This window comes from Trachypithecus francoisi, unplaced genomic scaffold (genome assembly GCF_009764315.1).
Source record: "Trachypithecus francoisi isolate TF-2019V2 unplaced genomic scaffold, Tfra_2.0 Contig01566, whole genome shotgun sequence".
Classification (NCBI taxonomy): Eukaryota; Metazoa; Chordata; class Mammalia; order Primates; family Cercopithecidae; genus Trachypithecus; species Trachypithecus francoisi.
In genome coordinates this window covers 732,584-759,081 of record NW_022681441.1, presented here as the reverse complement: position 1 = coordinate 759,081, position 26,498 = coordinate 732,584, and the positions used below count along the sequence as shown (strand labels likewise).

Below are 26,498 nucleotides of genomic sequence, written 5' to 3'. Positions count from 1 at the left end.
AATGGGGAAACTGTATCCAGGACATATCAGAGAGACATTCCACGAAGGTGGAAACCCCTCCTAATCACACACCCAGAGCCCCATGAGAAAAAAATGCTTTCCTGGGCTGGTCCCAGGGACCCCCTGCTGTGTGCAGCCTAGGGACTAGGTGCCCTGTGTGCCTGCCACTCCAGTCACGGCTAAAAGGAGCCAAGGTACATGTTGGGCTATGGCTTTGGAGGGCACAAGCCCCCAAGCTTGGCAGCTTCCATGTGGTGTTTAGCCTGTGGGTGCACAGAAGTCAAGAACTGAGGTTTGGAAACCTCCACCTAGATTTCAGAGGATATACAGAAATGCCTGGATGTCCAGGTGGAAGTTTGCTACATGGCAGGACTCCCATGGAGAACCTCTGCTGTGGCAGCGCAGAAGGGAAATGTGGGGTCAGAGCCCCCACACAGAGTCTTCACTGGGGCACTGACTAGTGGAGCTATGAGAAGAGAGGCACCATTTTCCAGATCCCAGAACGGTAGCTCCACTGGCAGCGTGCACTGTGCACCTGGAAAAGCCACAGACATTCAATGTCAGCCCATGAAAGGAGCGGGAGGGGGGCTGTACCTTACAAAGCCATAGGGGTGGAGATGCCCAACGCTGTGGGAGCCCACCTCTGGCATCAGCATGACCTGGATATAAGACATGCAATTGATGTCGATCATTCTGGAACTTTAAGATTTAATGAGGGCCCTATCGGATTTCAGATTTGCATAGGGCTGGTAGCCCCTTTGCTTTGGTCATGTTTTCTATTTTGGAATGGGTGTATTTTCCCAAGGCCTGTACCCCCCATTGTATCTAGGAAGTAACTAACTTGCTTTTGATTTCACAGGCTCATAGGCAGAAGGAAATTGCCTTGTCTCAGATGAGACTTGGGACTTGGACATTTGAGTTAATACTGGAATGAGTTAAGACTTTGGGGGACTGTTGGAAGGGCATGATTGTGTTTTGAAATGTGAGGACATGAGATTTGGGAGGGGATGGAGCAGAATGATATGGTATGGAGCATCCCCATCTTTACTTGTAGTTCCCATAATCCTCATGTTTCGTGAGAGGGACCCAGTGGGAGGTAATTGAATCATGGGGGTGGTTTTCCCCATGCTATTCTTGTGATAGTAAGTTCTCACAAGATCTGATGGTTTTATAAGGGGCTTCCCCCTTTGCTCAGCTCTCATTCTTGTCTCTCCTACCACCTTGTGAAGAAGGACGTGTTTGCTTCCCCTTCTGCCATGATTGTAAGCTTCCTGTAGCCTTCCCAGCTATGCAGAACTGTGAGTCAGTCAAACCTCTTTTCTTTATTAATTACCCAGTCTCATGTATTTCTTCACAGCATCATGAGAATGGACTAATACAAGAATCTTCATAATAAAATCAGAGCTACCCAAATAAATAGTCTTAAAACATCAGAGCCTAACAAGATTATTTTGCCCTATTTAGAGAAGTTTTTCTAGCCAAGAATCTTATGTAATGTCTGAGGCACCCCTCTCTTGCAAGCAAATTCTTATTTTGGTTTGGGAGTGCTAACTGGAGAGGGATTCCATACAACCTCCCATCTGGTAACTGTCAGTTGCAAAATAGAACATATTGGCTTCGCCATTTTGACTTGGCTGCCTCAAAATGGTCATTTCAAAATTTTATTACCAATTGTGCAGCCAACATCCCTGACTATTATACAAATTCCCAAGATTCGCCCCATCTTCAGTGCCTTACTGAACCTTTTTTTCTAAAACTGGTCTACCTCTTAGCCTGAGGTAGAAGACTAAATGCTGGAGTGGCAGGAGGTGGTTGTACATATTAATTGGAAATGAAGTAGATGTTAGTTGCATTACTTTAACAAACAAACAACAACAACAACAACAACAAAAAAAACAGAAAACAAGCTGAAAATTGAATGGTTTGTTTTGGGGACCCTATCAAAAAATGTGTCTGACTCAAAATAGCTGTATAAAAATGTCATAGACTATGAACTATTCAAAAACATTAAGAAAATCTTCTCCAGAGAAAGTAGTGGTATATTTATTTTTATAACTGTGAGTAATCAAGAGGATTAGTCCAATAGACACTAAAGATATTTGTGCCCAAAGAGAGTTCTCTACCTTATATTCATGTCTGTTCTATTCTGTTTATAAGAAAATGCGATAAGGCTGTAAAGATGGTACTTAAGGGGGCTATAAGAATTCACAGGAGAGTGTAAGGACCATGAAATAACCCAGCATTTCATCTCAGGCTCACAGAATGCCTGAAGAATTTAGTCAGTGAATTTAGTCAATATGCACATATATGAATATTATTTTCCCTTGCTTTGTGACTTTTATTGTAACTCAGCAACATAAGAACATAGAAAGGCAAGAGTAGAAAGTGAACTATATAGAAAATGTTTTCGCCTGTGAATTGCAGTAGTATATGAAGGGCATGTTTGGAAAGAATGACATGTCAGCTAGAAGGGAAAAGACAGTGAATTTTATTACCCTGCTTTCATGGAGCCAGTCATGTTTTTCAGTGTTCCTACTGCAAGGTTAAAGGCAGCACCAGGATGGTCCTGCTGGGAGGCTTACCTAAAAAGGAAAGGAGAAGAAAGGGGACTGGTGATGGGGGGAAGCATGCTATAGAAAACAAAGAAACAACCTTGTAAAAAAGCATCCCCTCCATAAAACCAAGGACAGCACCAATAAAGACTATTACTAGAAACCATTACTTCTATCTTACCATATATCTAGCCAAACAATAATAAGACTCCTTCATTAAAAATGCTTTTCTTGACCGGGCATGGTGGCATGCCCATAATCCCAGCACTTTGAAAGGTCTAGGTGACTGTATCATTTGAGGTCAGGAGTTCGAGACCAGCCTCGCCAAATGGTGAAACCCTATGTCATGGTTAATACTGAGTGTCAACTTGATTGGATTGAGGGATGCAAAGTATTGATCCTGGGTGTGTCTGCGAGGATGTTGCCAAAGGAAATTAACATTTGAGTCAGTGGGCTGGGAAAGGCAGACCCACCCTTAATCTGGCTGGGCACAATCTAATCAGCTGCCAGTGCAGCTAGGATAAAAGAAGGCAGAAGAACATTAAAAGGCTAGCTGGCTTAGCTTCCCAACCTACATCTTTTTTCCATGCTGGATGCTTCCTGCCCTCAAACATTGAACTCCAGGTTCTTCAGCTTTGGACTCAGACTACCTTCCTTGCTGCTCAGCTTGCAGATGGCTTATTGTGGGACCTTGTGATTGGGTGAGTTAATACTGCTTAATAACATATATATGTATCTCCTGTTATATATAGATATAGATATATAGATAGATAGATATCCTGTTAGTTTTATCCCTCTAGAAAACCCTGACTAATATAGATTTTGGTACCAAGAGTGGTTCCAGAGGAGCAGAATATTAAGGATGGTTTTGGGGTTTATGGAGTTCACTGCTTAATATGATTAGACTCCAAAATGCTAAGGACTCTACTTCTAAAACTATGGAGAACACTGATAGTCCTTGGCACGAACTGTTTAGAGAATTATGCAAAATATATGTATTTGACACTCCTGATTCACTGCTCATGAGAGATAAGGAGTCTAATGACTCTATACATAATACCTTTGACCATATGTGAAGAACCAAGGAACATAATGAAGTTGTTTGGTTGCTCCTAAGTTCAGTGGACAAAGTGATGAAAGAAAATTATGAAGTATGGAATCTAACTCCTGATTTCAGAAGCAGATACTGAGCGTCAAATCTGCCAAGATTGTCTTGAGTGAGTCTTATCTCCTGTAGAGAAAGAGCTGAAATTGTGGAAAAACAGACACAAGTTCTTATGTGAGTGGCTGACTTGCAATGATAGGTGCATGCAGAGTCCCGCCAGGTGTCTCCTGTTAAAGTGAGGGCATTGATTGGAAAAGAATGGGACCCTGCAACTTGGAATGGGGATGTGTGGTGGGGTCCTGATGAAACTGAGGACACTGAGCTTGTAAACTCTGATGAACCTTTTTTTGCCAGAAGAAACTGTTGCCACATCCCCAGTAAGGGCAACATCCCCTCCCCAACTCATGCTGCATCAGTCTTTCCACCTTTGTCTGAGGAGGTAAACCCTATGCTGCCTGAGGCAACAGTGATGGCCTCCCCCAGGCAGTTGCCAGTCAAGATAATGTTGATTCTCCTCAGGAGCCACCCCCAACACCCCTGTTTGCCTCTAGACCTATAACTAAAGTCCTAGCAGGCCCCTAGAGGTGAGGTTCAGAGTGTGATCCAGGAGGAGATGTGCTACGCTCGAAAAGAACTGCTTGAGTTTTATAACTTATGTAAACAGAAATCTGGAGAACAGGCATGGGAATGGATATTAAGGGTGTGGTATAATGTTGGAAAAAATATAGTTGCATCAGGCTGAATTTATTGATTTGGGTCCACTAAGCAGGGATTTTGCATTTAATGTTGCAGCTTGGGGAGTTAAAAAAAGGTTCAATAGTTTATTTGCTTAGAGCTGAAATAGGATTAAAAGATGGCCTACTGTGAGCAAGTTGGAAATGTCTGATCTCCCTTGGTTTAATGTAGAGGAAAGGGATCCAAAGGCCTAGGGAGATTAGGATGCTGGAGGTGATTAGTCACTTTAGACCTATTCATTTCAGTTGGGAGGGTCCAGAAGATATACCCTTGACCAATGCATTGCAAAATAGATTTGTGAGGGCAGCACCTGCATCTTTGAAGAGCCCTATAATTACTCTTCTCTGTATGCCAGATCTAACAGTGAGAACTGCAGTCACTCAACTACAAAACTTAAATACAATGAGAATAATTGGATCCCAAGGTGGCAGAGGCCAAGTGATGTCACTTAACCCTCAAAAGCAAGGTGGGTGTAGCTACTGTAATGGACAGCAGAGGCAAAGCAGCAATCAGAATAGTCTCACTTGTGTAGAGCTCCGGCATTGGCTAATCACGGTGTTCCTAGAAGAGAAATTGATAGGAAGCCTACTGCATTCCTACTCAATTTATATAAGCAGAAAATTTCCAGGTGGAATAGACAAAAGACTAATTTGAATTATAAAAACAGAGAATCATGACCCCTCAATCAATTTCCAGACTTCAGCCAGTTTACAGTCTCAGAGCCCCCTGAATGAAGGGGAGGACAGGTACCCTTAAGGAAGGACCCCACCACACTACTGACAACTTATGTTAATTTTTCTCCCATCCTTCCTCAAATCGACCTCTGGCCTTTTACCAGGGTAACTGCACTGGGGAAAAAGAAATGATCAGACATTTTGGGAACTACTGGACACTGGCTCTGAGCTGAAGGTGATTCCAGTAGACCTAAGACGTCATAGTGGTCCTCCAGTTAAAGTAGAGGCTTAGGGAGGTCACGTAATTAATGGAGTTTTATCTCAGGTCCAACATACAGTGGGTCCAGTGGGTCCCTGGACTCATCCTGTGGTCATTTCTCAAGTGCCAGAATGCATAATTGGCATAGACATACTTAGTAGCTGGCAGAACCCCCACATTGGCTGCCTGACTGGTAGGGTGAGGGCTATGATAATGGGAAAGCCCAAATGGAAGCCATTAGAGCTGCCTCTAACTAGAAAAATAGTAAATCAAAAACAATATCACATCCCTGCAGGGATTGCAGAGATTAGTGCCACCATCAAAGTCTTGAAAGATGCAGGGGTGGTGATTCCCACCACATCACAATTCAGCTCTCCTATTTGGCCTGTGCAGAAGATAGATGGATCTTGGAGAATGACAGTGGATTATTGTACGCTTAATCAAGTGGTGACTCCAACTGCAGCTGCTGTACCAGTTAGCACATCTCCTGGTACCTGGTGTGCAGCCATTGACTTGGCAGTTGCCTTTTTCTCCATTCCTGCCCATAAAGCCCACCAGAAGCAATTCGCCTTCAGCTGGTAAGGCCAGCAATATACCTTTTCTGTCCTACCTTAGGGGTATATCGACTCTCTGCCTTTGTGTCATAATCTTATTTGGAGAGCCCTTGATCACCTTTTGCTTCCACAAGGTATCACACTTGTCCATTACATTGATGACATTATGCTAATTGGATCCAGTGGGCAAGAAGTAACAAACACACTGGACTTATTGGTGAGACATTTGCATGCCAGAGGATGGGAAAAACATCTAACAAAAATTCAGACAGCTTCTACCTCAGTCAAATTTCTAGGGATCCAGTGGTGTGGGGCCTGTCAAGATATTCCTCCTAAGGTGAAGGATAAGTTGCTGCATTTGGCCCCTCCTACAACCAAGAAAGAGGCACAACGCCTAGGGGGCCTATTTGGATTTTGGAGGCAACACATTCCTCATTTGGGTGTGTTACTCTGGCCCATTTATCCAATGACCCGAAAGGCTGCCAGTTTTGAGTGGGGCCCGGAACAGAAGGCTTGGCAACAGGTCCAGGCCGCTGTGCAAGCTGCTCTGCCGCTTGGGACATATGACCCAGCAGATCCAATGGTGCTTAAGGTGTCAGTGGCAGATAGGGGTGCTGTTTGGAATCTTTGGAAGGCCCCCATAGATGAATCACAGTGGAGGTTTCCAGAATTTTGAAGTAAGGCCCTGCCGTCTTCTGTAGATAACTACTCTCCTTATGAGTGACAGCTCTTGGCCTATTACTGGGTTTTGGTGGAAACTGAACGTTTGATGATGGGTCATCAAGTCATCATGTGACCAGAACTGCCTATCATGAACTGAGTGTTTTATGACCCATTTAGCTACAAAGTAGGTCAGGCACAGCAGCATTACATTATTAAATGGAAGTGGTATATATGTGATTGGGCTTGAGCAGGTCCTGAAAGCACAAGTAAGTTACATGAGAAAGTGGCTCAAATGCTCACAGTCTCCACTCCTGCCACCCTGCCTTCTCTCCCCCAGCCTGCACCAGTGGCCTCATGGGGAGTTCTCTATGATCAGTTGACAAAGGAAGAGAAGACTAGGGGTTTTTTTAAGAGCAGACACTTGGTTTTGCATGATACACAAGCACCACCTGAAAGTGGACAACTGCAGCACTACAGCCCCTTTCTAGGACATCCCTGAAGGATGGCAGTGAAGGGAAATCTTCCCAGTGAGCAGAACTTCAAGTAGTGCACCTACTTGTACACTTTGCATGGAAGGAGAAATGGCCAGATATGCAATTATATACTGATTCATGGGCTGTAGCCAATGGTCTGGCTAGATGGTCAGGGACTTGGAAGAAGTATGATTAGAAAATTGATGACAAAGAAATTTGAGAAAGAGGCATATGGATAGACCTCTCTAAGTGATCAAAAACTGTGAAGATACTTGTATCCCATGTGAGTGTTCACCCACGGGTAACCTCAGCAGAGGAGGAGTTTAATAATCAAGTAGATAAGATGACCCATTCTGTGGACACCACTCAGCCTCTTTCCCCAGTCACTCCTGTCATTGCCCAATGGGCCCATGAACAACATGGCCATGGCGGCAGATGTGGAGGTTACACATGGGCTCAGCAACATGGACTTCCACTCACCAAGGCTGCCCTGGCTATGGCCACTGCTGAGTGCCCAATTTGCCAGCAGTAGAGACCAACACTAAGCCCTCAATAAGGCATTATTCCTTATGGTGATCAGCCAGATGCCTGGTAACAGGTTGATTATATTGAACTTCTTCCATCATTGAAAGGGCAGAGGTTTGTCCTCACTGGAATAGACACTTATTGTGGATATGGGTTTGCCTATCCTGCATGCAATGATTCTGCCAAGACTACCATCCGTGGGCTCATGGAATGCCTTATCCACTGTCATGGTATTGCTTCTGACCAAGGCACTCGCTTTATGGCTAAAGAACTGCAGCAGTGGGCTCATGCTCATGGAATTCACTGGTCTTACCATGTTCCCCATTATCCTGAAGCAGCTGGATTGATAGAATGGTGGAATGCCCTGTTGAAGTCACAATTACAATGCCAACTAGGTGACAATACTTTGCCAGGGCTAGGGCAAAGTTCTCCAAAAGGCCATGTATGCTCTGAATCAGCATTCAATATACAGTACTGTTTCTCTCATAGCCAGGATTCATGGGTCCAGGAATCAAGGGGTGGAAATGGAAGTGGCACCACTTACCATCACCCCTAGTGATACACTAACAAAAATTTTGCTTCCTGTTTCTGTGACATTATGTTCTGTTGGCCTAGAGGTCCTAGTTCCAGTGGGAGAAATGTTGCCACCAGGAGACACACTGATTCCATTAAACTAGAAGTTAAGATTGCCACCTGGACACTTTGGACTCTTTCTACCTTTAAGTCCACAGGTTAAGAAGGGAGTTACAGTGTTGGCTGGGGTGATTGACTCAGACTATCAAGATGAAATCAGCCCACTACTCCACAACTCAGGTAAGGAAGAGTATGCATGGAATACAGGAGATCCCTTAGGGCTTAGTATTATCATGCTCTGTGATTTAGGTCAATGGGAAACTACAATAGCCCAATCCAGGTAGTTGGCCCAGACTATTCAGAAATGAAGGTTTGGGTCATTCCACCAAGAAAAAAACCATGACCTGTTATGGTGCTTGATGAAGGCAAAGGAAATACGAATGGATAGTAGAAACATCAATGGCCCCGTGACCATTTGCAGAAATGGAGACTGTAATTGTCATGAGTATTTCCTCCTTCTTTTGTTAAAAACATGTGTGTGCATGTATACACTTGTACTAAGAAAATAACTTCATTTTATTTCTTTTTTCCTTTATCATGTGACATAAGATTTACTTACTTCATACCAGCATTTGAGTGTCATTAACTTTATGTAATAGTATTTGGGTTGGGGATTGGTGCATTTCTGGTTATATGAAGGATAGTTGCATTATGCTAGGCATAATTATGACCTTATTATTGTTTTTATTTGAAGATTATGTATGATCTCAGGAAATGCGTATCAGTTAAAGTTGACAAGGGGTGGACTTGTGATGGTTAATACTGAGTGTCAACTTGATTGGACTGAGGGATGCAAAGGACTGATCCTGGGTGTGTCTATGCGGATGTTGCCAAAGGAGATTAACATTTGAGTCATCGGTCTGGGAAAGGCAGACCCACCCTTAATCTGGGTGGGCACCATCTAATCAGCTGCTATCACAGCTAGGATAAAAGCAGGCAGAAGAACGTGAAAAGGCTAGATTGGCTTAGCCTCCCAGGCTACATCTTTCTCCCAGGAAGCTGGATGCTTCCTGCACTTGAACATCAGACTCCAAGTTCTTCAGCTTGGGGACTCAGACGGGTTTCCTTGCTTCTTAGCTTGCAGATGGCCTACTGTGGGACCTTGAGATTGTGTTAGTTAATACTACTTAAGAACTCCCCTATATATATAAATATCTATCCTATTAGTTCTGTCCCTCTAGAGAACCCTGACTAACCCCCGTCTCTACTAAAAATACAAAAAACATTAGCCGAGCATGGTAGTGTGTGCCTATAATCCCAGCTACTTGGGAGACTGAGGCTTGCTTGAACCCAGGAGGAGGAGGTTGTAGTGAGCTGAGATCATGCCACTGCATTCCAGTCTGGGTGACAGAGGGAGACTGTCTCAAAAAAAAAAAAAAAAAAAAGTTTTTCTTACTTGAAACAAGTACAGCACTTTTAAAAAATTAATCACATATTTGTTTCAAATCAATTCATCAGCTTTTCCAAATATTGATATAATTATACTCTTTTCTCCAAAATATACAGGCAATCAAAATGCTGGAAAGGACTAGCTCGGAATGTTAGAAATTCAATAACATGTAAACTGACCCTTAAGCACTATTTCCAATTGCTGAAACATAAATGTAAATTGCTAGTACTTTCCAATAGAATTTTTACCAAAGATAGAATCGATCTGTATTTGCACTGTCCAGTACAGTAGCCACTACTGGTTATTGAATACTTGAAATGTAGACAGTGCAACTATGCACTAAAATTTTAATTTTATTTAGTTTTAGTTCATTTATTTTATATGGCTACGTTGTGGCTGTTGGCTACAATATTGGATGGTGCATATCAGTCATCCCAGGATCTTATTAAAATGAAGATTCTACTTCAGTGGGTCTGCATTAGGGCCTCAGAGGCAGCATTCCTACCAAGTACCCACCTGGCGATGCCAATGCTGTGGGCGTATGGACTATACTCCCAGTGGCAAGAGCTTCAGTCAAGTGCAGTTAATCACCAATGACACTTTGCCACTTTGGAACCATGTCACTCCCTTCCTGATTCTCAGAGGTGTTACTTCTGTTGTCAGGTGAACTTTATCAGAATATCGATTTTAAGCTTTAGAATATGTTCCTGAAATGCCTTTTTCTGCTGGTTCATGTTTACTTTATTAACCATTATAGACTTCTGGAGTAGTTTGAGCTGGCAGCATATTACACTCTTCTAGGGATCTTTTTCTGCTCATTTAAATCAATCTGGAACTGGGCTTCAGTATTTTTCGGAAGCTTCCCAGGTGATTCTAACACATAGCCCCGTTTGTAAATTTCAAATTAGTGTATGTTTTATAGTCAAGAGCTCAAAACCTTAATAACCAAAGTAATGTTAACACAGAGCATTGTTAATAAATTTATTGACATCCTGAATATTAACCTAGATTGGTCCACATTCCCCACTTTGACTCTTTTGAATCTAATCTGCTGTTTGCTTACACTGTGTAGACTGTTTTAAAATGCACTGGCCCCACCCTCTCAACAGCCCCACCGGTACTCCTACCTCATCACCAAGTGGAAAAAGTAAAGAGGGTACCAAGACTTTAATATTAAGAGATTTTAGATCTCTAGCTTATTTTTGCTCTAGGGAAAAAGCACCAAAATTATAAGGTTTTCTATTTAAGCATAGGTTGAGCATCCCTAATCAGAAAATCTGAAATCTGAAATGCTCCAAAATCTGAAACTTTTGGAGTACCAACATGACACTCAAAGAAAAATCTCACTGGAGCATTTCAGATTCTGGATTTTCAGGTTAGAGATGCTCAACCAGTTAGTATAATACAAACATTTCAAAAAAAAAAAAAAAAATCCAAGATCCAAAACACTTCTGGTCTCAAGCAGCTCGGATAAGGGATGCTCAACCTGTACTTTCTGAACAGGTAACTCTGGAGTTTTGCTTTTTGGCAGATGTCATCATCTTACCTAAACCAATGCATTGCCTTCTCTTCATCCTTCACTACACCAGCTCCTAGGTAAACAAAAGATATTATATTTTTTTAAATGGACTCAGTTAACTGCTGAATGCTAAGACTTAAAAGTCTACAGATATATTCGGTTGGTGCAAAGTTAATTGCGGTTTTTGCCATTACTTTTAGAACTCTAACCAGCAAACCTTTCCCCACCTCTTTTCCCCCAGTAGAATAGCATCAGAGAAACAAAGTTACCTTACCTTTCAGGTATCTTTACCCAAAATGAGCATAAAAATGTGCCACATGGAAATGAAAGCTCAGGGAATACAGCCACATATAAAGGAGAGAGATCATGGCTCCCACTGTGGCCAGGAGCTGCAAAAAAGAAAAAGGAGACAGGAGGAAAAGCATGAGAATCTACTACTTCAGCTATGGTTCAGATATGAAAGAAATGAGTGTACTGTATGAGAAAAGCATTTCAGGATGAATTTCACATGATTTAAAGAGGAAGTATATCCTTCAATGGCCTCTGTTGGGCAAAACATCTTTATTGTCACTAGTCTTTTATTTTAAGACAGTCTTATATTACTTTTTCTAGGTGAGACAAGATAACTGGATTGCATAATTAAATGAATTGGATGCTGACCAATAGGATCTTGGCAGTTTATAAAAGAAAAACAATTGAGGCAGAAACAAAAGCAGAAGTGAAAAAAAGAATGTATGTGTTTGTTGTTTGGGCGGGGACACGGTGAGGGGCTGAGATTTGGAGCAGAGGAAGATTCCTGTCCTGCTCTGTTGCAGTCTGAAGAAGCCACAAGCCTGGCCCATTTTCCCAATATCTCCAGCTGCTTCTAAAGAACTGACAGACCCTCAGACTGCGCTTACAGCTTCCTTCCTAAAAAGGTCTTGACAAGCCTGTGGGTTCACAGAAGACGAAGGAAGATGAGATCTCACAGCCCAAACCATAGCCTAAGCTGACAATATGAGGATACTTCCTGAAAGAACCATGGCCTTAGCAGGAGCTTTGTCATCATCCTTCTTAGCAGTTTGAGCATGCTATCTACTTCTCTTCAGGAAGCCCTCTTTTCCCATCATGAGAAGCTTGTACCTCAATGGATTGATGCCCAAAACAAGATCACATTCTCCAACCTAATCAGCATGGCCATTAGCATTTCCAGAGACTTGGCAGTCACCCTCTGAGATGTCAACACATACAGCTATCCATGGCTGACAGGGAAATAAATTCTGTGAGGCAACTATGAAACACAGCAAGACTGCAAACTGCACTAACACCATGGAAAGCTCAGTAGGCCCTAACCCATTGCCTGGGCATGCTTGGCTGGCTTCTAAGGAGGAGCTTGTAGTCCGGAAAAAAATACAGTGGGAGCTGACCATTTTCCCTTTCAGGTGTGATGTATTTCTAAAAGAAGAAAGGAATGTTGAGTCTACCCCAAAAACCCAGGTCTCTAGTGCTGGCATGAAGGGTACAGATCTATTATTGACTCCAAGACCAAACTTGAACTTGAAAATTGGTGATTATTGGTGGTTATACATAATCATATATGACAAAGCCTGTATGACAGTCTTCGTGTTTATGTGTATATATATTAAATACTAATAGTATTCTTTGTATATTGTTGAATTTTTTTTTTTTGTTTTTTGGTGTGTGTTTGGTAGGACTGTTCTAATTTTTTTTCCTCCTCTACAGTAATCTCTGGATTCTGTTTCATGAATACACTACAGCCTTTTACAGTAATTCTGTATGTTACAGGCTTTCATAGCAGATGGATATCTGCTTTTAAGACTCCTCAAATCTTTTCTGAAATTATTTAATTTATTCAGTATTTGTTTTGAATGTGTTTAACACTGTTCTGATCACTGTAGATAAAATAGTGAGTGAAACAAGCAAAATGTCCTGCTCTATTATAGCTAATATTATAATGAGGATAGAGAAGTGAGGAAACAGACAACTAGTAAAACACATGAGATATTGGATACAATAAATGCCATAGAAAAGCATAAAGACTAGAAAGACATTAGGGAATATCTGTCTTTCTCTCCCTCACACACACAGCTGGGGGAAGCAAGCTACCATGTTGTAAATAGCCTTATGGATTGGGCCACATGATAAAGAACTGATGTCTCCAGCCAACAATTAGCAGGGCACCGGAGCCTGACAACAGCAAAGTGAGCTTGAAATCAGAACCTCCCTCAGTCAGGCCTTTCAGTGACTACAGCCCCAGCTGATAAATTGATTGCAGCCATATAAGAGAGCCTGGGGCCAGATGCCTGACCCACAGAAACCGTGAGATAATAAATGCGTATGTTTTACGCAACTAAGTTTCGAGTACTTTGTTACATAGCAACAGATAATGAACACAGGGCCTGTTGGCCATTTAAAGCACTTTGACTTTTACCCAGAGTAAAACAGAAAGGCACTGAAGGGTTTTAAGAGAGAAGTGATGTGATCTGGCATTTTTTAATAGAATTATTCTGGCCTCTGTGAAAAATAGAGTGAAGGGAGGCAAGGGCAGAAACCGAAATAACAGTTAGGGAGCTATCGTGAAAATGCAAGCAATACTGAAGATGGGCTCATGATCCATGGTGGGAATGGAGGCAATAGCAAAACAATTCTGAAAACGCTCATATTAGATCTAAGAGCAACTGCTGTTTGGGTGTGGGTGTGATAGAGATGGGAGAGTGTATACCTTTACTTTCTTCATTTGGGAGGCTTTCTTCATTTTCAATTTGTTTTGAAATTCTAATTTATTCTTTCAATTGGTGAATATTTATTAAAAGTCTACTATGCTGCTATGTCCCCTCCAAAATTCAGGTTGAAGCTTAATCCTCAATGCAACAGTATTAAGAAATGTGGACTTTGGGAAGTGATTAAGTCATGAAGGTCCTGCCCTTCTAAATGGCATTAGAACCATTATTAAAAAGGGCTCTAGGTTGAAGAGAGTCTTGCCTTTCCACTTTCTGCCATGTGACGACATGGCAACAAAGTGCCATCTTGGAAGCAGGGAACAGGTCTTACCATGCACCAATGCCAGTACCTTGATCTTGGACTTTTTAGCCTCCAGAACTGTCGGAAATAAATTTCTGTTGCTTATAAATTGCTCAGTCTATGGTATTTTGTTATAGCAGCACAAACAGATTAAGACATGTGCCTGTTATATAGTCTGTATGCTTTTAAGACAGTCCAATCTTTAGTTTCAGATATTTTTTTTTCTAACTTTAGTGGGAAGCCATTGGCACACTTTTAGCAGAGAAGAGACATATGATTTATGTTTTAGAAAATCTATTTAGTTTTATATAGGGAATTAGCCATATGGGAGCAAGTGAAGAAGCAGGGAGACCAATTAGAAGACGACTGCAGTTGGGCGCAGTGGCACATGTTTGTAATTCCAGCTATTCTGGAGTCTAAGGAGGAAAGATGGTGGGAACTCAGAAGTTCAAGTCCAGTCTGGGCAACATAGCAAGACCCCACGTCTTGAAGGAAGGAAGGAAGAAAGGAAGAAAGGGAGGAAGCAAAAAAGAAGGAAGGAAAGAAGGAAGAGAGAAGAAAGGAAAGAGTTGAAGACATTAAAAACAGTATTTCTTAATATCTGAGAAGGAATTTTCAACACGTAAATGAAGCAGACTAAGAAGAATCTTGACCGGGGACTGTGGCATGCCTGTATTCCCAGCATTTTGGGAGGCCGAGGCGGGAAGATCACTTGAGGCCAGGAATTTGAGACCAGCCTGAGCAACATAGTGACACCCCATCTACATAAAATAAAAAACATTAGCTGGGCAGGGTGGCACATGCCTGTAGGCCCAGCTACTAGGCATCTGAGGCAGGAGGATCGCTTGAGCCCAGGAGTTCAAGACTGCAGTGAGCCACTGCACTCCAGCCTGGGCAACAGAGTAAGACCCTCTCTCTAAAAATGAAAATACATAATAAATAAAAAGAACCCCAAGGTATAGGATTAGAATTAAAAGTATCAGCATCAAGTCAGGTATAAAATACACACACACATACATAAACACATACATAAATAAAAATAGTTACAATCATATGCTTGCATACATACATATGTACATGCATATATACATATATACATTTCCTAGCTCTTTCTACTGAAAACTCCCAATGCAATGACACCTCGGTAATGATGAACATGAGCTCCCAGATCATTGTTTCATTCTTTTAATAAATGGTATCCTTCATTAAAAGAAATCAAGGGTAGGCTGGGCATGGTGGCTCATGCCAGTAATCTCAGCACTTTGGGAGGCCAAGGCAGGTGGATCACTTCAGGTCAGGAGTTCGAGACCAGCCTAGCCAACATGGTGAAATCCTGTCTCTACTAAAAATACAAAAAGTACCCGGGTGTGGTAGCACATGCCTGTAACCCCAGCTACTCAGGAGGCTGAGGCAGGAGAATCACTTGAACCCAAGAGGCAGAGGTTGCAGTGAATGGAGATCGTGCCACTGCACTCTAGCCTGGGCGACAGAGCAAGACTCCATCTCAAAAATAAATAAATAAATGGTTCTTTAAGAAATAGCTAACCCAGGGGACCCAGATCATTGTTTCATACCTTTACTGAATATTATCCTTTATTAAAATAAATCAAGGGTCCTTAAGAAATGGCTAGTTCATTTAATGGAATGGAAAAAGGTACCTGGAGCATTTTGTTATCTCTAAAAAACATATACAATGATTGATGGAGATATGTCAAAAGGATACAGAAGCCTACTTAACAGGGCTAAAACTGGTCAAATCTGGGATAATATCCACATCACGATAAACAATATTATCAAATAAAAACTCAGTAACTAAAACTGGAATCCATGAATCCATACTAACATAAATAATAAAGAAATGTGAGAAGAGAAATTTATTTGTTATAGTAGAATGCCAACTAATAATTGTAGAAAGAAGCAAATAAGGAAGCAGTCATTTGGCAATCCTCATTATGATGGTTGACTCAGGTGGAAATTGTCAATGAACGCTAATACTGATGTGGGAAACTCGATGAGAAACGGGATATTAGTGTAAAATCTTAGACGTCTTGCCTTCAAATGTTCATTGGTCTTAAAGAAAAATTGAGCCTTTAGAAATCTAGTAAATACTAACATAAAGATGTGCCCAAGATCAAGCAGCAGAATAGATCAACATTGTGTGGTGCCTCCTGACATGAGGCACCAGGAAGAGCACAGCATCATTTCTGTGATATTCCTGCCACAAATGCATGACTTGTGTCTGGTCATGAGGAAACATCAGACAGACCCGTGTTTAGGGTTGTCCCATAGAATAAAAGGAATCCTTTCTTTAAAACCCAGGGATTTGAGAGAGAGTGAAACACTAAAATGTTCCAAATTGAAGGAATCTAAAGAGGCATGGCCACTAAATGTAATGCAATTTCCTGGATAGGATACTGGACCAAAAAGAGGAAGAAAACATTGTTGGAACAGTTGGCAAAATATGATCAAAGTTTGTGGATTCAATGGTGGTGTTCTATCAATGTTGATTTTCTTATTGGTAGCCAAGTATATTGTTACTATTATAGCAGAGTGTCCCAGTTTAGGGCATGTATATGCTAAAGTATTTAGGGAGTAGAGGGACATCAGATAGGGGGAGAGAGAGAGAAGCAATAAATATATATACATAGTAAAATGTTAAGTAATCATCCAAATAAAAAGGATTGCTTTGTTCAGGCCGGGCAAGGTGACTCACACCTGTAATCCCAGCACTATGGGAAGCTAAGCTAGGAATATTGCTGGAGGCCAGAAGTTTGAGAATAACCTTAGCAACAAAGTGAGACCCCATCTCTATAAAACATTAAAAATTTGGCTGGGCATGATGGCACCAATTACTTGAGAGGATGAGAGAGGAGGATAGCTTGAGCTCAGGAGGTCAAGGTTGCAGGGACCCATAATCACTCCGTTTCACTTCAGCCTGGGTGACGGAGCAAGACCCTGTCTGGAAATAAAAAATAATTTTGTTCTATTCTGGCAACATTTCTATAGGTTTGAAACTAGTTTAATTTTTTACTTTAAAAAGCAAATTGCAGTTCTTTAAATACATATATATACTTATATATATGTATATATTTTATTGGTTTATAAAATCCATCTGCTAATTTCTTCTGTTCCTAAAGTTATAATTCATCTTGGCCAAATATATATATATAGAGAGAGAGAGAGAGAGAGCGAGAGAGAGAGAGAGAGAGAGAGAGACTAATCGATAAAGAACAGCTAGGCAATATTTCACAATCAGCATACCCAAATGGCAATACTGATAAAGAAATAAACATTGAATAGTTTTGTCACTGTCATCTATAATTTTATACCATCACCTCAAAGTGGTGGGTCTGAACCTTTCTCCAAAATAAAGTTATGGCCATTTTTCATTATTTTTTCTAATTTTAAAAAGCCTCAAAAAAAGTGGAAACAAGATATTTTTTAAAGCCTCTTTTTTTTTCTTATAAACAATAAAGGTTACTTTTTTATATTTTCCCATCATTGTTTGACCCTTTGGCATTTTTACACATGATATTTTATCTAGGTTCATTGGCCGACGTCTTGTGAAAATATCAATCTTTAAAGAAATTGCTTTATCTTCTTTCTCTTTTTGATTGTTTACTTCTTAAAATACATAGCTTGTGGTATAGGAGGTAGATACTAAACAAACAATAAAATATGCAAGTAAAATTACGACTGAGATAAGTGCTAGGATCAAATCATAGGGAGGTTCATTTTTTCATATCTTTGTATCAAAGAGCAAGGGTTAGCTTTTGGTAAGGTGAGGCTGAAGAGGGAGATAGAGGACAAAGTATGAAAAGACTTGACTAAATGCCATGCTAAAGATTTTGGTCTTCATACTCAGAGCAAATGGAAGTCTCTGGAAGGTTAATGTATGAAGGATAGGGAGGAAAGAAAAACATAATTTTGAGTTTCAAAACTATTCTGACCACAGTATAGAGTTGCAGTCTCTAATGTGGAGTATGCAAGATGTTCCACTGGACAAGGAAAAAATGCTCGAACTTCTACAAACACATATTAAAAACTTAAGCTTTGTTAATATTTATCCTAGGGATTCACTTAGTCAGTATGACAGGTGTCATGACTCATTTAGGGCAGGTGAGGTAATATTAGGAAAGGATGAGCATTCCACAGTGTTGACTTTCACATATTGGCTGTGCCTCTGTTTATGTATGCCAGATTAAGTAGATTTATGGATATAGTGCTAGTTTAACTGAAATAATCTTCATAAAATAGACATACTCTTAAAAAGACTGCTGTAAAAAAAAAAAAACCCATGTGATGAAGTAATACTAACATTGTAAGGCGTGGCAATCAATAAACTTCCGTGGGTTTCTGATTTGCATGACTCCAGTCACCAGAATAAGAGAACTAGGCGTAGGCATATTACATTAAAGACAGTGCAGGGGCCCATGACTTTGGTTTGGATCATATGGGGCTCAGAGAAAAACTGTAAAGCAGCCTGTTGGGTGTGAGTGTCTGGAATTTACAGATGTCTATACTAAACATTGAGTTGTCTAAGTAAAGGTGGTAATTTAGGATGTATAGGCTTTAATGAAATCTTAACTTTAAATATCAAAATTTCAATTTTTGAGAGTCTCAAATCTCTCTTGATCTGTCTTTCTCTATTGTCTATAATTAGAATTCTATATTTACTCTGATGTTTTTAAAGTTTTTCTAAAGTTAAAGGGCAAATGTGTTCAATCTTAGAAGTTTTTTTAACTTTTTAAAAATAAGTAAATGTATTAACGCCATTTTATATGGGTGTTGTTTAAAAGAGGCATTGAAATCAGCTCTTTCACTTTTTAAAGTATGAAACTTTCAAACACACAGAAAATGAATTAGATAGCTATGGACCCACCAGCCACATTTAACAGGTTTATATTTTGACATATTTGCCTCAGATTTTTTTCTTAAAGAAATAAAGCATTACAGAAATAGAAACATATCTACCCTCATCTCTTCCCTCCTCTCTTCCCGGGGTAACTACTAAACTTGTATTAGAGGTTTGACATTCTAATGCATGTTTCTAAGGAAGAATGGGCTTAAGTTTTAGCTATATCAATATGGATAAATCTTTAAAATAAATGTTACAGTTAAAAAATGAAGTTGAATGATATTTTAGTAGTTCATGTGGTTAAATAAGAATAATAGTTAACCACAATAGCACTACCAAGGTTAACCAAAACATCACATTTCTTTATTCTTGGTTAGAATTTTTCAACCAGTATTGTATATGTATGTATCAACAATGAACAGAAGCCAGAGATTATTTTTAAATTTGTAGTTTGCTTGGTAGAAGTCTATTAAAACATAAAATTCATTGACAGTAAAATTTGTAAAGGATGCAAAGGGGTAGGTGTAGTGGCTCACACCTGTAATTCCAGCACTTTGAGAGGCTGAGTCAGCAGGATCACTTGAGCCTAGAAGTTGAAGACTAGTCTGGGCAACATAGCAAGATCCTGTCTCTCCAAAAAAATATTAAAATTATCTGGTAATAGTGCAAGCCTGTAGTTCTAGCTACTCAGGATGCTAAGGTAGGAGGATCACTTGAGCCTAGAAGGTTGAGGCTGCAGTGAGCCATGATCATGCCACTGCACTCCACCCTAGGTGACAAGAGCAAGACTCTGTATTAAAAAAAAAAAAATCACATGCGATCCTAAGTGAAGTGATGAAAACACTGGGACAATTTCTGGTTTAGAACATATGCCTGGCTATGCAAAATTTGAGTCCCTGATCATGGTTAGTTAAATCTCTAAACTTGAGGACATAATTTGTGCTAAACTCTGGTTACAGAGATACACATATGACCTAAACCTTGCTTTCTACATTTCAAAGTTGTAGAGCAGAGATATAAACAAATCGTGAAACAGCATGATAAGCATTTTAGTACAAGTGTGGAATGTATAAAGTTCCAAGGGAGTAGGGGCAGTATCTACCTGATTCTGCGTTGTGGATTCTTTCAGGTTTTGCCACCCATACAACCAACATTTTTGGTCTAGAGAGCAGTTAACACATAATATTGCAATGCTCTTTTTCAACTGGTTTTTGAGGTACAGAGAAAAGCTCTGTCTTGAACATAGAGCACTGCTGTCCTTCTAAGTAGATCTTCAGGCAGGATGCGGTGGCTCACACCTGTAATCCCAGCACTTTGGGAGGCTGAGGCAGGTGGATCACCTAAGGTCAGGAGTTCGAGACCAGCCTAACCAACATGGTGAAACCCCAGTTCTACTAAAAACTTAAAAATTAGCCAAGAATGGTGGTGAGCGCCTGTAATCCTAGCTACTTGGGAGGCTGAGGCAGGAGAATCACTTGAACTCAGGAGGTGGAGGTTGCAGTAAGCCAAGATCATACTACTGCACTCCAGCCTGGGCAACAAGAGCAAAACTCCCTCTCAAAAGAAGAAAAAAAACAAAGTAGAGCTTTGACATAAGTAACTCCAGTTTCATGTCATAAATCAGCAAATAGATGAGCACTCAGGTTTTGTGTATGGGAAGAAAATAATTTTTATATAAAAATGAAACAAATTATGAATGACCACTAAGGTCTCTTGTTCTTTATGTCTAAGATATATTTTATTTTACTTAATTATACATCAATTTTGTTCTCAATTATTAGTCTCAAATTACAAACTTTGATATACACAGTTCATTATATTTCAAATTAAACATCTGAAAACCTTAGTTCTCAATCACAGAAGCCCCTATTTGGGTATATCAGGGCACCAGAGAGTCTGGTGAACGTTTTGACTGAGTTCCAAACATTACAATTACATTAGCAAAGTGCTTACCCTTTGTCTCCTCTGAATCCCAATGCCTTGACTTATATCCCATTCCTAAAGGCCTCATTCTAAATTCACTCTTATTGTCACCTAGGAAGCAGTAGGCCAAATGAAAGAGAAGGATAGAGGAGATGGGAAAAGAGGGCTGGCTAAGGGAGGAAATGAAGGAAGAAAGAAGAGAAGAAGAAAAGGAAAAGGATTTGAGTTAGAATGCCAACTCTGTCCTTATTTTTTTTTAATTAAAAAACATTTTGATATGTCATATTTGTACGTATTTATAGGACTCACGTGATTTTAAAAAAAAATGTTAAGGGTACAAGTGATATTTTGAAACATGCATACAATGTGTATTGTTATTTAATCTCTGGGGGTCAGTTTTCTCATCTGTAAAATGGGGGTAAAAATACTTCCCCATTCAGGTTTGTAAGAGTGAATAGACTATAAATAAATTATTTAGTTGAGCGCCTCACCACATTGTAGGCCCTTCAAAATAACTATTATTTATTGAGATTTTAATCTTTATGCAGCCCAGAAGCATTAGTAGGCAAAAAAATAATAATAATAAAAATAAGGAAAGTCTTTGGATGAAAGAAATTCATATTTAATGATGGAATTGTTAATATGTGTCATACAGCAAATGGACTTGAATTCCTCTGCTTCTACCATTTACTGGTTCTGTGACTTTGGGCAGGTTGCTTAACCTCTGAGCTTCCTCTACCTCATTCTTCAAATGGGGATGATAATGTTGACAAGTTTATAGTATAAGATTTGAAAATTAAATGAGATAGTGTGCACAAAGCACTCAGCACAGGGCCTGCCACACAGTGAGGGCTCACATTAACTGCTCCACTTTGCAGTCTGGGCACACCACTCTGCACCTCAGAAACTCCAGAAATCTGTTCAACACCTGAGTTTGCTTTTTACAATTTTTTTTTTTTTTTGAGACAGAGTCCTGCTCTGTCACCCAGGCTGGAGTACAGTGGGTGCAATGTCGGCTCACTGCAACCTCTGCCTCCCAGGTTCAAGCAATTCTCCTGCCTCAGCCTCCTGAGTTGCTGGGATCACAGGCACTTGCCATCATGACTGGCTAATTTTTTTTTTTTATATATTTGTAGTACAGACAGAGTTTCACTGTGTTAGCCAGGATGGTCTTGATCTCCTGATCTCGTGATCTACCTGCCTCAGCCTCCCAAAGTGCTGGGAGTACAGGCGTAAGCCACCGTACCTTTTGTAATCTTGAACAAATCGCTGTGTTCTTGGGCCTCTGTTTTCTTATCTAAACATTTTTAGAAAAAAGTGGAAAAGTAAGATAGATGACCCATAAAGCCACTACAGGGATTAAGTAAGAAAATATATGCAAAATCACACATATCATAAAGCCTTTTACAAATGTATGGTGGCATTCGATCATGCCAAGTATTCATTTCTTGAACCCTCTCTTCTCTTAATATATGTGAGATATTCTTCTCTTTCTAGCCCTTAAATCTCCATGTTCCCTTAGGTTTCTTCATCAAACTTTCTCTGACCTTGTTGAGTTGACACACTTTCCTCCTGTGCTCTCAGTTCACATGGCTCCAGACAGTACCATATGTGAATGACACCCAAGAATCTATTTCCAGGGCTTCTGTCCCTTCTGAGCTTCTGATTCAAATCCCCACTTGCACATCCCATGTAAAATTAAACTTTTCCAAAATTAAATTCACTATCTTCTGCCTTAGAACTCACCCCTTTTTCACTTCCTCTAACTCAATGAAACCCAAGTCCTATCTAATTAAACTTCTAGTGTCTCAAAATTCACTTTCCTCCTTCTTGTCACAGACCCAATTCAGATCACCACCATCTCACCTGAATTATTCTTCGGTGTTTTAGTTCATCTCCAGGACTGTCCTGAGCCCTCCAATCCCTTCTATAGACCACAGCCGTGTGAATGAACTGTCCCTAAGCCAGGGTTAGATAAGCTTCCTTTTCTTCAGTAACAACATGTGTACTCACCCCCATTGCAGTAGCAATGATACTCTCACCTATCCCCATACACATACATTCACATGTATAAGTTCCACAAAGGAAAAGACATTTTGGTTATTTTCATTTATTTTTGTGTAACAACTGCCCAGCTAACTGCTTAACACGCTGTAGTTCTTTCAATGTTTGAATGAATAAAGGGAATGAGTTTGAGTGGAGCAGAACTTGAACTCAATTTACTGAATTTACTGATTATCTCTAGTTTGTCCTAGCTTCAACTTATCAGGAAAAGCCAGTGTAGGACACTCAAATATTTATTGAGTAATATAAAAACATAAGATACATCGATAATTGACAAAACTGAAATAGCTGAAACATATTTTTAAAAAACACTAAAAATAACCAGAAATAACAATTTTGAATTTGCCTTTGCACTGCCACAATGGCTTTTACTGATCAAGTTGACAATTAGGTTCACAAGCCACATGAGAGAGTGAGAACAGGACAACAAAAAGGTCAAACAGAATTATGGCATTTTTTTGCAGGATATCTGACTTCCAAATAATGAGAGTCTCATAAAGAAATCAGAAAAAATAAAGAAGAAGAAGAAGGTATTCAACTAATGATTCAAGAAAATTTTCCAGAACTAAAAAACACGAGTTTCCAAACTGAAAGGGGTCACCGTGATACAAGGTGTCCAGCACATTGGGAAGAAAAACAGTCCTATAAATGCATATGACTGAGAAACTTCAGAACATCACATATAGAAAAGAAGATGCTAAAAGCTCCCGGAGAGGTGGAGAGGAGAAAGCAGTTCACATACCAACAAGCATGAATCTGAAGGCACCAGATGTCTCAGTACCAAAACTCGTACCTGCAACATAGTAGAACAATCCCTTCAAATTTTAAGGATGAAGTACTGCAAACCTAGAATTCTACACCCAGTCTAACTATAAATTAAGTGTGATGGTAGAATCAGGACATTTTCAGATGGGCAAGGTCTCAAAGTTCACCTCTCAGGCAGTCTCTCAGGAAGCTACTGGAAAATATGCCCCACCAAAAACAGGAGAGTAAGTCAATAAAGAGGAAGTCTTGGGATCCAGGAATAAGGATCTCAGACAGAAGGAAGGTGAAGGAAATGTCCCAGATGATGTGACAGGAAATCCCAGGAAGACAGCTGAGGGGCAGATGGAGAAGACAAGTAGCTCAGATAGGAGCATCAGGGTGGAAAGTGTATCTTCAAGACAACAGGGAAACTGAGATTTCCTGAAGCGTTAGACTGTATTAAGAGGAAGTCAACACTTTGTGAAGCAACACAGGATGACCCTGGTAGCCATGAGCACACAGAAAACAAAGCAAAATTTTTTAAAAAGGTACAATTATAAGTACCCCGAAAACAAAGTTGTAAAATAATTACAATCCCGATATACTACATTCATCAGTTATGAATGATATCTAATTGGTCATAATGAAAACTGAACATTGGTTTAGCCAAATAAAGCTGTAGCTATACTGAGAAGAGAAGTAGAAGGTAACCGTGATTGAGGGGGTAGGAGGGCAGGGGTTAGAAATAACAACTAAACCATAGGATAATAAAAAATTGAAAAAATAGCATTAAATGAGTGCTCTTAGACGTATAGCAGTAGACGCCAGGAAAAAGAGCTGAGATAATTAAAAATGGTTTTCTCTGAGGAGCAATAATGAGGGGAAGGAACAGAAGAATGATGTTTTTAAATTAGTAGCCTTGTGAAATATTTGACTTTTTAAGCTATGTATGTGCATAGCTTTGAAAATAAAAATTTAGTTTAAAGAATAGAAAAATTGCTTTATATTCAAAAATTCAAATATAATGCATAAATAATGACAAATAGCATCTCAGATGGTTGGCCTAGGAAAACAAGTATTGAACATGTTTACATCTATGTGATTTCCTGCCGGCACATACTAAAGATAATAATTCACAGCTAGCAATACTATTAGCACACTTTCTGAGATGTGACATTTCCACCTTCAGTACTATCATTGTATACTATAACTATTTGTTCTGCCAAAATTAAAAGGAGCTTTCAGCTGCAGAGTCCTATTTGGCACCTAGTAATCCACCTCTTGATCTGATACCTGAAAAAAATTTCGATGTAAGCAGGGAATGAAAATAATGTTTTCATCATTCATTGCCATCATGGTATCTTTGTCACAACTGTTTTAATTTACTCCCACACTTATAGCAATGAGAACTAACATAGCACTAGCATTTAGTTAACTGCTGTAAATGCCAAAACAAAACAAAATTTTGACACTGTAAGAGCCATAAATATTTTCATGAGGTCTTTCTGCTGTACTGTAAATAGATGCAAATTATAGATGTTTTGGAGAGATCATCAGTTTTAAAGCTCTTAGAACTCAAAAGACCTACTGCTGTCATTAATAATTGATATTTCACATGACTAGTTAAATAGCCGTATAAATTTATCAGTGTTGCACAGGAGGGAGATGTGTGTCTTCTCCTTTTTTAATCAGTGTGTTTTTAGGTGGCAAGTGATAATTCACCCAAAGCAGATAAGAAACCTTGGATATAACAACAAAAACCAAAGAGCAATCTGTTTCCTTTCACAATTCAGGGCTACCCATATTATTCAACCTATAAAAGGAAATCACACCCATTTTACATTTTTATTTGCATGCAGCTGTAATTGCCAGGCAATGAACTAATGAAATAGGGCCTATTAAGAAAGGACAGCTTCCAATAAATCAGCTATTTATCTTGTTGCTAGAGAAAAGAACTCTCTTCTAAGGAGGAATCCTGAACCATTAATGATATATCCAGTAAGTTCTCAGTTTTCTGGACTGATAAACGGAAGTTGTTTTCAGATCTGAACCAAAGACTAGAATTCCATTGTGTTGTTTTTAAGTCAATGGAAATCTAAACCTCTTAAGTTTCAACTGAGGGACTAAAGGGGATTAAAATCTTTCATGTTGTATCTCTGAAAAAATATTCAAGATATTGCTAATAGTGGTTGCCTCTAGGAGGAGGATTGGGTGGGTGAAGGTTAGGATAGAGGGATTTCTGATTACTACCTAACTTTTCAATTTTGTACCACATGCATATATTACTATAATTTTTTTTTTTTACAAACGCTATATAGGGCCAGGCATGGTGCTTCATGCCTATAATTCCAGTACTTTGGAAGGCTAAGGCAGAAGGATCTCTTGAGCACAGGAGTTTGAGACCAGCCTAAGTAACAAAGCAAGACCTCATCTCTACAAAAACTAGAGAAAATTAGCTGGGTGTAGTGGCATGCACGTATAGTCCCAGCTACTTGGGAGGTTGAGGAGGGAGGATTGCTTGAGCCCAGGAAGTCAAGGATGCAGTGAGCCGTGATCGTGTCATGTACTCCAGCCTGGGCAACAGAGTGAGAGCTTGTCTCAAAAAAAAAAAAAAAAAAAAAAAAAAAAAGCTATATGTGAAGATTTATCTATAGTCTTACCATCTTCATATACTTACTCTCACTCAGACATCACTGTTGTCTGTTAGCACAACAATTACAGTAGTTTAGTAGTTTCTGTTCAAGAATATTCTGTAGAAACTGAGGTTCTACATTTATATATTCCCTGGCTTTTTATTGCTGTTGTT

The 26,498-nt window shown here is 39.8% G+C and overlaps 1 long non-coding RNA gene across 1 annotated transcript; it reads right to left on the bottom strand.

The window, feature by feature from the left end:
• Window positions 1-2,495: 2,495 nt before the first annotated feature.
• On the bottom strand, window positions 2,496-11,444 carry LOC117064143. Its single transcript, XR_004429285.1, has 3 exons — window positions 11,357-11,444; window positions 11,110-11,155; window positions 2,496-2,582 (listed from the first exon to the last, which is right to left on the bottom strand). It is a non-coding gene; the product is annotated as an uncharacterized LOC117064143 (long non-coding RNA).
• Window positions 11,445-26,498: the final 15,054 nt, after the last annotated feature.